We start from the raw sequence: 12,567 nt of genomic DNA on the forward strand, positions 1-12,567 counted from the left end.
ATTGCACCTGCATATTCTACGGTTTGATTGTTTTGCCAATATCTCCCTCTACTGGAAGTACTTGTTCTGCTTTATTACATGCTCTGTCTTTATTTACTCTTATTTTTTGTACACCCACAGAAGTTTCTTACAAGATAGGTTATTTGGGCATGAGGGAGCAAAGGCACCAGAGAGGCAAGGGAGAAGTTAATTCTATTAAATATGATATCAGTATATCCCTATCCTTTTTTTTTTTTACAGCAGAGATCAATATACAAGGAAAGATAGAAAGGTTATACATACACATGTTGCATTATGAAAATTTCAAGATAGAGAAATGAATAATAATGTTTCTAAGCTAAAAATAAAATAGAAACAATCAATGAATATATAATATTGACATTTAAAATAAATAAAATTTCAAAACTAAATTCTGGCATTTTACTTGAATATTATCTAGCACTTTAAGGAAGACAGAGTACTGTTAGGATTCACAATTAACTCACCACTATTATTGCTAACATTTATTGCACGTATACTGTGGGCCAGGCACTGTGCCAAACAGTTGACATTGAATGGAACGGACTTATAAGCTAGGTACATCGTGCTCATATCCCCACTTACAGAGGCTGCAATTTAGCCAGGTTCACACAAACACTAAGTAGCAAGGCATGTGAACCAAGGCTGTGCGCAGACCTTGTTCTTAATTCCCACATTTGATCAACACGCCACTGCAGTGAGTAACAAATGAAATCAGGAAAGACAGCAGTTAAAAAAGTGCTAGGCAGACTGACTGTCAGAATCAGGTCTAACAAGAATTCCCTCTGGCAGAGATCAATACATGGTAATATCTTAAGACAGTTTCAAACTCATTTATCTTCTTAATTCTTTCACTTCCCCCACTCCCCTCAACACCTCCCTCTTTACCAGAAGTGATTTTAAGATTTCATGAAATAAAAAGAGTAATTTCTACATTTAAAACAACTGATAAGTCTCTGAAAAGAAAATTAAAAGTTTTTATGATAAGATGTTGTTGTACTTATCTATTTCTAGAAACAAAGTATCCCTACTGCTTCACGCCCAGTTGTAAGGCAATAATACCTTGCATATACCAGGTATTCAGTAAGTAGGTAATCAATGAAGGGATGAATGAAAGAAATTCCTCAATACATTTACTACTGTAGCATCACCAGGTACACTGAGAGAAACAAATGCTAAGATTCTGGGGTAGTAGTTTTCACTGAGGCTACTACAGGGACTTCAACAGTACTTCTGAGCCTGTTAGAAGAACATAAAACCTCATCTCAGCCCTAATGTTTACAATCACAAGGTGAGACAAAAGTGACTTAAAACATTTAGAATGTGATATAAAATACAATTATGTGCTAAATTCTGATGTTTAACTGTGTTACAGGGGTTAGGGCAAAGGTCACTACTGTTATTATCACACACCCTAGAAATGTCCTATGGTCCAGAATTTCAAGAAGTCAACAGTGCCCTCTTAATAACAATCTTCACAAGGACATAGAAATGTTATGGACTCATTTCTACATGTCCTACAATGTCTCCAATTCAAAAAGCCCAAAACGGAACTGAAAGTTCTCAAGGTCACCAAACCTTTCCCTTTTCCTATTTGCTATCCTGTTTAATAGTGTCATCAGTCACCCAGTGCTCAAGTTAAAAGTCTACATCATCTTAAATGCTCCTTGTACCCTCAATGCATATCCAGTCACCCATTAAACCTAATGTAAAAATGTCTTTCATTTGGGACCCCCTCACCCCCCATCACCGCCGTGGTTCAAACTCTATTAGTACCACCAGTGTTACCACAGTAGTGATTTTCTTCCTTATCAATAGAACTCCCACAGCAGAATGCTCAGTAAGTGTTGGTTGAGCTGAATTGAACATGTTTTCTAAAATGGAAATCTACTTATATTCAATGCAAGTTTAATTACACATTTTAAGGCTTTGGCTTCTACCAACAGTTGACTTTAGGCTTCAATCTTTTATACTTGTTTAGTAGACTTCAGTCAAAAGTTAAAGCTGTCTTGCTGAACTATGAAAATTATATATAGGATGTATTAAATTTTATGAATGTTTAAGTATATCCATAACCCTATAATCTATTTAAGAAAGAAACAGAATATATACTGTTGCTTTTTAAAATAAGTCAATTTATATCACTCCATTATGTGCTAGGAAACTTTTTGCATAAGCTCCAACATAATTTATGGCTGCATATGAAATGAAAAAATATGTTATCTCAACATGTAAACCATGCTCTTAGAAAGAATGATATGGTTAACAAAAATTGACATGCATATCCTTATTGTGCCAATATTAACATTACACTGAATGTTCCATTACATGGAACCATTTCAAAAGCATTTTCACATTTAACTAAGTTTTTATAGAAATCAAATTAAATATAAAAACAGGAAAATCTAACCACAGTATTACTACTCTAACAAACCCTTTTCATAGTTTAATTAGAAGGAAAATAAAGATATACAAAGAAACAGAAGTTTAGAAAATTGATTTGGTATAGAAAAAATAAACTTGTTAAAAAATAAACAATTCTGGGATGCCTACTATGTGCAAGGTAATAACTGAACCTGATAAAGCTAATTTGTTAACAACTCGTGATTCATCTACGGGATATAGTGTCTTATCACTTATGAGGCATGTGGGCAATGAATGTTCAGTGTGGATTCCAGAGGGCTCAACAATTCCCCGTTAGAATTCTTTTGAGATGCCACATGGGATGCGCTTACTCAGGTCTTGGCACTTGTTTTTTCCTCTGTCTGATACCATCTTCTCTCAGATAGTTTCATGGTTCTCTCTCTCACTTCCTTTAGGTCTTTAATCAAATGTCACCATTTCAGTGAAAACTTCTCTGACAACCCTATTTAAAGCTGCAACCTCACTCAACTCTCATTCCTCACTGATCCTGTATCAGTGTTTTATAGCACTTATCACCATCTGACATAGTAAGTAACATGCAGGAGGACACAGATTTTTGTTTACTGCTGTATCCTGAGAACCTAGAATGATGCTTGTCATAGCACATATTCAATGAATGAATGGGTAAATGAATGAGCAAGAACTAGGTCTGTATTCTGGTTCTCAGACTGCCTCTCCCTCTGTGGCCATGAGCAATCTATTTATCTGCTCTAAGACTTGATATCTTCATCTATTAAATGGGGGCAAATATCTACTTTACAGTATTTTAAGGAATACACATATATATACGCACACAGGCATATACGTAAATATGTACATATACATATATACATGTAAGTAATTACACACACACACACACACACACACACCATCCTAAAACAGTGCCTAGAACATAGTAGGCAACTCCCAAAGCACAAAGCCCAAATTAAGAAACTGAGTGTCCTAACACAGCACTTGGGATTTTGTTGGAAGAATGTGGCGCAGAAAATACTCAAATATTTAGGCCCAGAATACCATATAGGCTACTAGAGAAGAACTTGAAACAATGATCAATACAAACATTCAGTTTCTAAACACGGGGCCTGCTGGGAGAAAGGAAGTTTGGGCTCTGGAAGTTGGATGCAAGCCCTCCATTGTTAGAATGAAAGCATGACTAGGGACAGGTAAGTTGCAACTTGAGACACAAAGTGCAAGTCCAACAGCCAGCACTGGGTTCTACAGTGTAAGTAGGTTGAAAGCAAGAATTTCTCAGTGTTTGGGAGCCCAGTGGTTAGCAGTGGGTACCATGTCCTAGAATCAGCTTGAAAGCTCAAGGGAGAATTTTATTACCAATGATATTTCTTACTAAATTTGAAGTGAAATTCAGTAGATAGATTATAATCCTGACCATGCCTTAAAGACTTAATATAGTTTCAAGTCTGCTTTACTGTAGTGTTTTAATTTCCTACATCAGAAGTCTCTATTTTCAGAAAATAACCAAAACCAAGAGATAGATTACTAGGAATTCCACAACTTCAAACTCCATTTAAAATTAGAAGCACTGAAGAATAAATGAAATAAATATTTGTAAATATTTTCTGAAAAATAAATTCAATTTAATAAACCAAATATGATTTTGTTAGCAAAATACAAAATAAATTTTAGATTCTAAAACTTTAAAAATTGCTTTATAATTGTAAAGAATAAAAACGAACCTATTTCAGTGCAGTAAGTGCTATGAAATCAATCTCTTTGTTCTTCTCTTGTTCCTACCACAGAGATCTCATTTCCTATTTTCGCTGCCATTTTCTGACCACCACGGCAGGCTCCGCTGCCCCACAGTGCCTCAAGGATGGCAGTACCTTAGTAACTAACACTGCCATTGATCTCTTACTGAGAAGACCAGTATTTCCTTTCTATACACACATTGACTTGGGCCTAGACTTCCAGGCTTTCAAGAAAAAAAAAAGACTTTACAGTTCGTTTATTATTGAGGCAGGAAAAATAAAGGACTTTTTGTCCCAGGTAAACAGTAATTATAAGTAAAATTAAGTTACTAATAAGGGACTTTGAGAGTAAAATTAAGTCACATCTGTCTCTTAAAATTGCACTTCTTTCCATTGTACATTTCATTAACTTGAGTTTAATTTCATCTGCTATTCTTATTCTAAACTCCATTACTTACATTTCAACATTAACACAAAATAGATGTGTCTATTCTACTCAGCTGAATTCAGTTATAATCATTTGCCAAGTAAAAGGAACTTGCAAGAGGAATTTGCATTAAATATACACTTTCTCTAGTTCCTACCGTACCTCCAGCAGATCTTGCTCCGATCTTGCTCTTTACTTGTTTAATTTTTGTAAATGATGTGTATAATTCATAAAAACCAGATCAATTTTATTCTTCAGGGACCATTATTTAAGGTGACTGCAATAGAGAAAAAACAAATACAAGGCCCACCTAAACCTTACATTCGCCACTCTGATTTTAATGATCAAGAAAGAGGGAAGAATTCATTTTCAGTAATTGTTATTGGTATTGCCTAAAGATACCAGTCTAATACTCTGCAGCTATATGGGAAATGCAGTTCCCCTCACAAGGGAAGTTTCAGAACTTCATAAAGATTAGTTAAAGAAATGTTTGAAAATATATATCATAATAAGGAACAAAAAGCGACAAGGAAAAAAAGAAGAATGCGTACAAGTGCTGGTCTAAAGCAAGATGAAGTCAAAGAGCTTTGTAATACTAATAATGCTTTCAACCAGCGGTTCTCATCCTGAGGTCTAAGAGCTAAAGAAGCTTATGAATCACCGAAAGCTATCTGTAAAGTTTTACATCTATGTGTGAGCATATATGCCTCTTTTTTAAGGAAGAGGTATGATAGTGTTCATTTGAATTAGCCTTTTATGGGATTTGTGACCTAAGATTAAGAATCACTATCTTTTACTCTTCCTCACCTTTTACTTTACCCAATGTTAATACTATAACAGACAATTCAACTAAGTATTTTTTCTCTGGCTTCTAGAGATCATTTTAAATATTTAAAACAACATAAAGTTATTGTTTTATTCGTTGGTAGATAGCTGTTAATTCTTAATATAAATTTCATAATTTTAAAATTAATCTAACTTTGAAAAGATAACACTTTTCTCTCCAGTATTTTTAGTACTAAACAGATCCTCTCTTATTGTTGATGGTCTAAGTTACTAGTCTGAGTTTTTTAGATAATGCCCATCTAACAAAAATAAATAAATAATTTAAAGTACCAAGCAACAGGGCTTCGCTGGTGGCGCAGTGGTTGAGAGTCCGCCTGACGATGCAGGGGACACGGGTTCGTGCCCCGGTCCAGGAGGATCCCATATGTCGCGGAGCGGCTGGGCCCGTGAGCCATGGCCGCTGGGCCTGCGCGTCCGGAGCCTGTGCTCCGCAGCGGGAGAGGCCACAGAAGTGAGACGCCCGCGTACCGCAAAAGAAAAAAAAAAAAAATGTACCAAGCAACATAAAGTGAATATCTAAACAAAAAGAAGACACATTTATTCTGATTGGCTAAATATAAGCATAATTTAAGTAGAATGAGGGAAAAAAATGCCATAGATAAGAGGAATTTCATGAACTTTGTTTTACTAAACTTCTAAATAACTGAGTGATATGGGGGAAATCAGAAGTTGGGGGGGTAACCATTAAAAACTAGAATATAAATTCAAGTTCTAAATGGCCCTATCTAAAAGGAACAATCGGAAAGCACTTTCTATGTATCAAATAAATAAAATATGATGACAAATTATCCTGAGTTCCCAAAGATTTGTTTGCATTTTTGTCACCCTTACCCATAATTACAGCAGCAACCCAGGAACTGGGCTGACAGCTGCCACTATCTTTTTTTTTTTTTTTTTTTTTTTTGCGGTACGCGGGCCTCTCACTGTTGTGGCCTCTCCCGTTGCGGAGCGCAGGCTCAGCAGCCATGGCTCACGGACCCAGCTGCTCCGCGGCATGTGGGATCTTCCCGGACCGGGGCACGAACCCGTGTCCCCTGCATCGGCAGGCGGACTCTCAACCACTGCGCCACCAGGGAAGCCCTCCACTATCTTTTTGTTGTGTGAAATTATTTCCACACTTGAAGTCTGCTAAAAAGACCCAGAAAAATATAAAAAGGGAAAATAGAGTTCAGGAAAATACATATGGAAAGTGAAAGGATAAAAGTTAAATACAACAGAGTAAAACAGACGACACTAATTATTTCTCTGTTGTTCTCACTTTCTACTTCCAACATGCTTTCTGGCTTCATGTGTTTCAAATTAAATCTGAGCACAATTTCAATGCACCATAATCACCACCATCACCACCACCAAGAAAAAAATACTTAGAATGGCCAAGAAGCAATTTAATTTATTGAGATGCAATAAAAATACTTTAAGAGAAACCGCAACAAAACAGTCTATCATAGGCAAAAACTTCCTGTGTTGTTCAATTAAAATGATAGTAAATTAATTATGCAGATGCTCACCAAAAGGAACCAATTCTAAACATTTATTCAGCACCCAATCCTGGTAAGGATCATGTAAGTGACGATAACAAGAAACAGGAGAAGTAGCATATGGCCTCAAGAAGCTGAAAGAAGAGAGTCAAGAGAGGCCCTGGAGGCTCTGGCAGTCTTAGAGCAGCCCTGGGCTTTGGCAAAGTCACAGAGGATGGCTTCGCAGGCACAGAAACCTGGATTTCCTGAGAGCTAAATAGGTTTTCCATAACTGATTCTAAGCAAAGTTATAAGAAACTGACTTTATAAACTTATTACTTTACACTGAGATAACCCATATCATTCATTTGATGAGACACTGTCTCCTAATTTTAGAATTACAACTAGAACAAATAAAGACAGATATTCTTAAAGAAAATTTTAATCAAGCTGGGTAGCTGTTTGAGTGGCCTGTGTAGTCATGATCTATTTTGGTTTCATAAAATATTTTGGCTCTCCTAACTCAGAATCTCTTCCGTTTGCCTTTTGGAAGATTTTTCTATACTTATGAAGACCAATTAACTCCTGAAAACCAAAAGATAATTCACTTGAGCATGTTACAGATTTATATATGTAGTCATTGCTTCCTAAGGACACAGCCTAGTTCCCTTGAAGTGGGGAAAAAAAATCTTAATCCCTGAGATGAGATATAGGAGATAGTTTGCTTTATCAGTAAAGTATTTAGAAGCTATCACTACTGGCTTTTTTCTCAGATGGTTAATCTCACCCACATATGTGATAAACTTTCAGAAATTTTAGCCTGAAATGATGCCTGCCTTGATTTTATCTCCAGATTCTCATGGTATCTTTCTGTAATTTTTTTTTTTTTTTTTTTTTTTTTTTTGCGGTACGCGGGCCTCTCACTGTTGTGGCCTCTCCCGTTGCGGAGCACAGGCTCCGGACGCGCAGGCTCAGCGGCCATGGCTCACGGGCCCAGCCGCTCCGCGGCACGTGGGATCTTCCCGGACCGGGGCACAAACCCGTGTCCCCTGCATCGGCAGGCGGACGCTCAACCACTGCGCCACCAGGGAAGCCCTCTTTCTGTAATTTTCAATGTAGTGAATGAAGTACTGCATTTTCACACAGGAAAAGAATAGAATTAAGTTAAAAAACCTATAAGTTGGATCGAGTCATACAAAAACAATGATGACAAACATAATATGGACAGAAATCACACCACAGCTATCTAGTTCAGTACCATATTTCCACGGGTACCTTCAATAACATTCTTTATAGATCTATGCTTCACTTCGATCTTTAAGAATAATTTACTCATCGATATGCCAGAAACTGTTCAATGTGCTAAGAACACAAAACTGAAAAAGGCAAACACTGTACTTTTGTTTTTAGAGAGTTTGTAATCTAGCTGCAGATAGGGACAAGCCAGTGGACAATGACAACAGGATGACATGTGTGGATATGGGAGAGTATATGGGGTGTTATAGGAGCACATACATTTCCAGAAGTTCTTGACCATTTATTTTTTCCAAGGAAAGAAAGACCTAATTACACCATCACCACCAACATCATCATTACCACAACCCTCACCATTTATTAGCCACAACTTACTGAATCCATGCTATATTCCCAGTTCTATGTTAGGAGCCATATTACATCATTTTTCAGCTTTACTACAACTTTGTAAGATAGGTAATACACTTGTGAAAAAGGAAAAAAATAACAACAGTAACAATCAGCTGTGACAGAGAGATAGCCGCTTATAGCTGGGGTGGAACTGGCGCTGGCACACAGACCACACTCTTCCCTATAAAATATGAAAGCGTTTACAGTAGTACACCAATATCAGACCAAGTCTGTGACCATTCGAAGTCCACAACCATGACTGAGCACAGACAAAACCAAGTACATTGTGCAAACACAACGCCCTCCATGAAAGGAGCCCCACAGAGAGGCTCACATGGTGAGAAACTGAGGCCCTGTGCCAACAGGCAGCACCAACTACCCCCCTATGTGAGTGAGACATTGTGGGGGCGAGTTCCCCAACCTCAACCAGCTTCAGCAACTGCAGCCCCACCAGCAAGTGGACTCTGAAACCGTGAGACCCTAAGCCAGGTCCATCCGTTAATCTGTTCCTGAATTCCTACCCCACAGAAACTGTGTGAGAGCGTGTTATCAGCAACAGGTCATGTGTAACATTAATATAATTGTCAATGAGCGTGTACTCTTCCAATGAAAACAATTATAAGGGAGGTCGTATAATTAATATTAATACTGTGTTTCCCTTTAATTCTTAGGCTGTTTTCTTCTATTTCTTTGAACATATTTATGATACCTACTTAAATCCAACATCTGAGCCCCATCAGGATCGGCTCCTATTAACTCATTTTCTCCCCCCTTGGGTCACACTTTCTTTTAATTCTCCGAACACAGCTACTTAAACCCAGCATCAGGGATCACCTGGAATCAGTTTCCTGAGTATGAGTCATACGCTCCTGTTTCTTTGCACATCTAGTGGTTTTTGGTTGAAAAGCAGAATTGTGGATAATTTATTGTAGTGGATCTATTTTGCTTTTCTAAGGATTTTGTTGTTGTTATTCTACTGAGAAGTGAACTTGCTTGGACTCAGACTGAAATCTATCTCCCCCTCAGCGTGCAGCAGCTGGTGTCTCTGCTCAGTTGCTGATTAGCCTGGCCCCTGAGGGTATCCCTGAGCCTGTGTAGTTCAGCAGGCAGATAAAGATTTGGGCGGATTTGAGAGTCAGATTGGGGGGCTCATCCTCCCTGTGGTTACATTTGTTTCCAACGCTCCCCAGCCTAAATTTCCAGTTGCTCTGCCAGCCCTGAATTCTGCCCATTGATACAGAAATTCAATCAGGCTTTTGATTTTTGCCACCCAAGCTGTGTCCACAGCTTGGGGAATATACTCTGTCAAAGGTGCAGCAAGTCTGCACATCTTGCCAGGAGCTCTGTCTTTCAAGGGTTCACCATCCCCCTAGTTTCGTCAGTGTTTTTGCTGGATTCTCTTAGTCTCCCGTGCCCGCATGTGCACATGTGTGTGTGTGTTTGGGAGGGGGTGTGTGTCTATACTTCATCCAGGGTTTTAGCCAGAGGTTATCCTCACATCTTAGATCTCAGCCCTTCTGTGGCCCTCCTTCCACAATGTGCTCCTTAAATTTCCATCTGCTCTCGTCTCTGAACTCTGTTGTGGCCATCTTGAGCTGGGAAGAATGTCGTTTTCCACTGCCAGATCTAGGGGGGGTTTGGAGCACCCCCAGCAAGAAAGTCATGAATTCACAGTTCTTCCCAATCAGTAGCAGTTTTCCAACAGCAAACTCTGCTCATATTTCTGTCCCCCTTTGGTCACCTTCCAGAACCTTCCAATAGTTTTTAATAATCCGGTCAGTGTTTGTCAGTGTTACCTGCTGGAGGCACTGCCTGACCTCTTCAAGCAGCCATTACCTGAAGCCCACCCTGGACTATTTTAACAGCCTTATCCTGTCCTCCTGCTTCCACCGTCACCTTCTCCACAAAGAAGCCAGAGTCATCCCTCCGAGACATAAATCACACAGCATACCCCCTCATGAAGTCCTTGAAGAGCATTCCATTCCACTCAGGGGAAAAGCCAAGCCCTCAGTATGGTTTGCAAGTCCCACATGAAGTTGCCTCAGGCCGCTACGCAAACCTCACCTCTGATCAGTCTCACCCGGATGGCTCTGCTGTGCCCCCAGCACACACAGCATGTTCCCACTTGGTGCCTGCTATTCACCTGGCCTGACATACTCTTCCCTCAGATAGACCATTTTTCTCTTTCCCTTCCTGGAAAACGAGTGTGTGTGTGTGTGTGTGTGTGTGTGTGTGCGTGCATATACAGTTTTCTGGGTATCAACCTTCACTAAAACATAGGCTCCACACACGCAGGGATTTTATTGTGTTCAGGAGCATAACAGTAGGGTCTAGAACAGGGCCTGGTAGGTAGAAGGCACTCAGTAAACATGAGTCAAGTGAATGCATGGGTTAAGTGCTGCTCTTTGTTAGGCATTCCGCTTAACCCTTACCATGTATTTACTCACATAACTTTCAGACTGCCCCATCAAGTAGGTACTGTAATTATCCCCATTTTATGGATGAGGAACTGAGGCACAAAGAGTTGTAGCCCAAGCTAACCAAACGAGTAAGTGGTGCAGCCAGGACTTGAACCAGGCAGTCAGTCTGCAAAGCCCATTGCATTAGTCTGCTCGAGATGCCATACAAAATACCACCGGCTGGGTGGCTTATACAACAGAAATCTGTCACAGTCTGGAAACTGGAAGTGCAAAATCAAAGTGCTGGCAGAGCTAGCTGGTTCCCGGTGAAGCCCCTCTCCCTGGCTTGCAGACAACTGCCTTCTCACTGGGTCCTCACATAGTTTTCCTCTGTGTACACCCTTCCGGTGTTTCTTCCTCTTTTTATTGGATTAGGGCACCACCCTTTTGACCTCTTTTAACCTTAACTACCTCTTTAAAGACTATCTCCAAATATAGCCACATCGGGGGTTATGGCTTCGAATTATGAATTTGGGTGGGGACACAATTCAAACCACAACACCCATAATTTATGCCCTTAAAATACAGTTATTTTCACCATCTTTCCTTTTTAAGTGTGGAGAATTGCGATTGTTTTCTCTCTAGTTCTTTTTAGATGAACAGAGGAAAAGAAACTTTCAGGACTCTGACCAGGCCAGAATATCACCTGGCAAGAGAAATCTACTGAAATGGCTACACTGAGGATTTTCAGAAACAACTTGGTCTCATAAAATACCAAATGACTTTCACACACTGTGCATTAACTCAGTGCAGCTCGGGGAACTGTGTTTATTTGTAACTCCTCACATCAAGCTGGCAGAAAACCACACTTCTTGGGAGACCCTAATGGAAATCCATTCAGGGCTCCTTGCTGCTCCTTGAACACACCGTGCCTGCTCCCACGTCAGGGCCTCTGCGCTCCCCGTTCTCACTATCTGGAATGCTCTAGCTTCATGACTCAATGTTCTCCTTGCTTAGATTTTTTGTCCAGAGTTATTTCCATGAAGGTTTGCTAGGACAACCTATTTACAATTGCAAACATATCTTCCTCCTGCCCATCCCCTTGTTTACTCCTCTCTTTGCTACTTGATTCTTCTCTGTGGCACTTTAAAAAAATTATTTCTATGCCCTCTAGAATGCAAGCAAGATGAAGATACGGAGTTTTATTTGCTTTATTTACTACTATTTCCCTAGCTCCTAGAAAAGTACTGGCACACAGCAGACACTAAGTAAATGTTCCCTGAATGAATGGATGAATGAACAAACTTCCAAGGTCACAGAGCTGGTAGAATTGGAATCTGTACCCTGTCTGACTAAACAGTATAAAAATTAAGTGCTAAACTATACTTATAGAGAAACTAACAATTCTTTAATAAGATACAAATCTGGTCAAAGAGCAAAAAATACTCTTCTCTGACACAAACAATAGACTTCATATAGTAATGGAGGAAATGTCCATATTTACATAATCTTTACATAAACAAAAATTAATATTCCTTACAAGCATACATTATAAAAAATTCATTATTTTTATTACTGGAGGTGGCAGACCATTTGTACAACTGAATATCTTGTATATAAAATTTGGCAGGGTCAGAGACATCTCA

General features: G+C 39.1%; 1 protein-coding gene across 5 annotated transcripts in view; it reads right to left on the bottom strand.

Moving 5' to 3' along the window:
• METTL25 (methyltransferase like 25) overlaps window positions 1-12,567 on the bottom strand; it is a gene marked incomplete at both ends in the record, with an annotated part of 112,204 nt that overhangs the window by 94,765 nt on the left and 4,872 nt on the right. The window lies entirely within an intron of this gene.

The sequence above is a fragment of the Mesoplodon bidens genome (assembly GCF_964165515.1).
Source record: "Mesoplodon bidens genome assembly, chromosome: 11".
Classification (NCBI taxonomy): Eukaryota; Metazoa; Chordata; class Mammalia; order Artiodactyla; family Ziphiidae; genus Mesoplodon; species Mesoplodon bidens.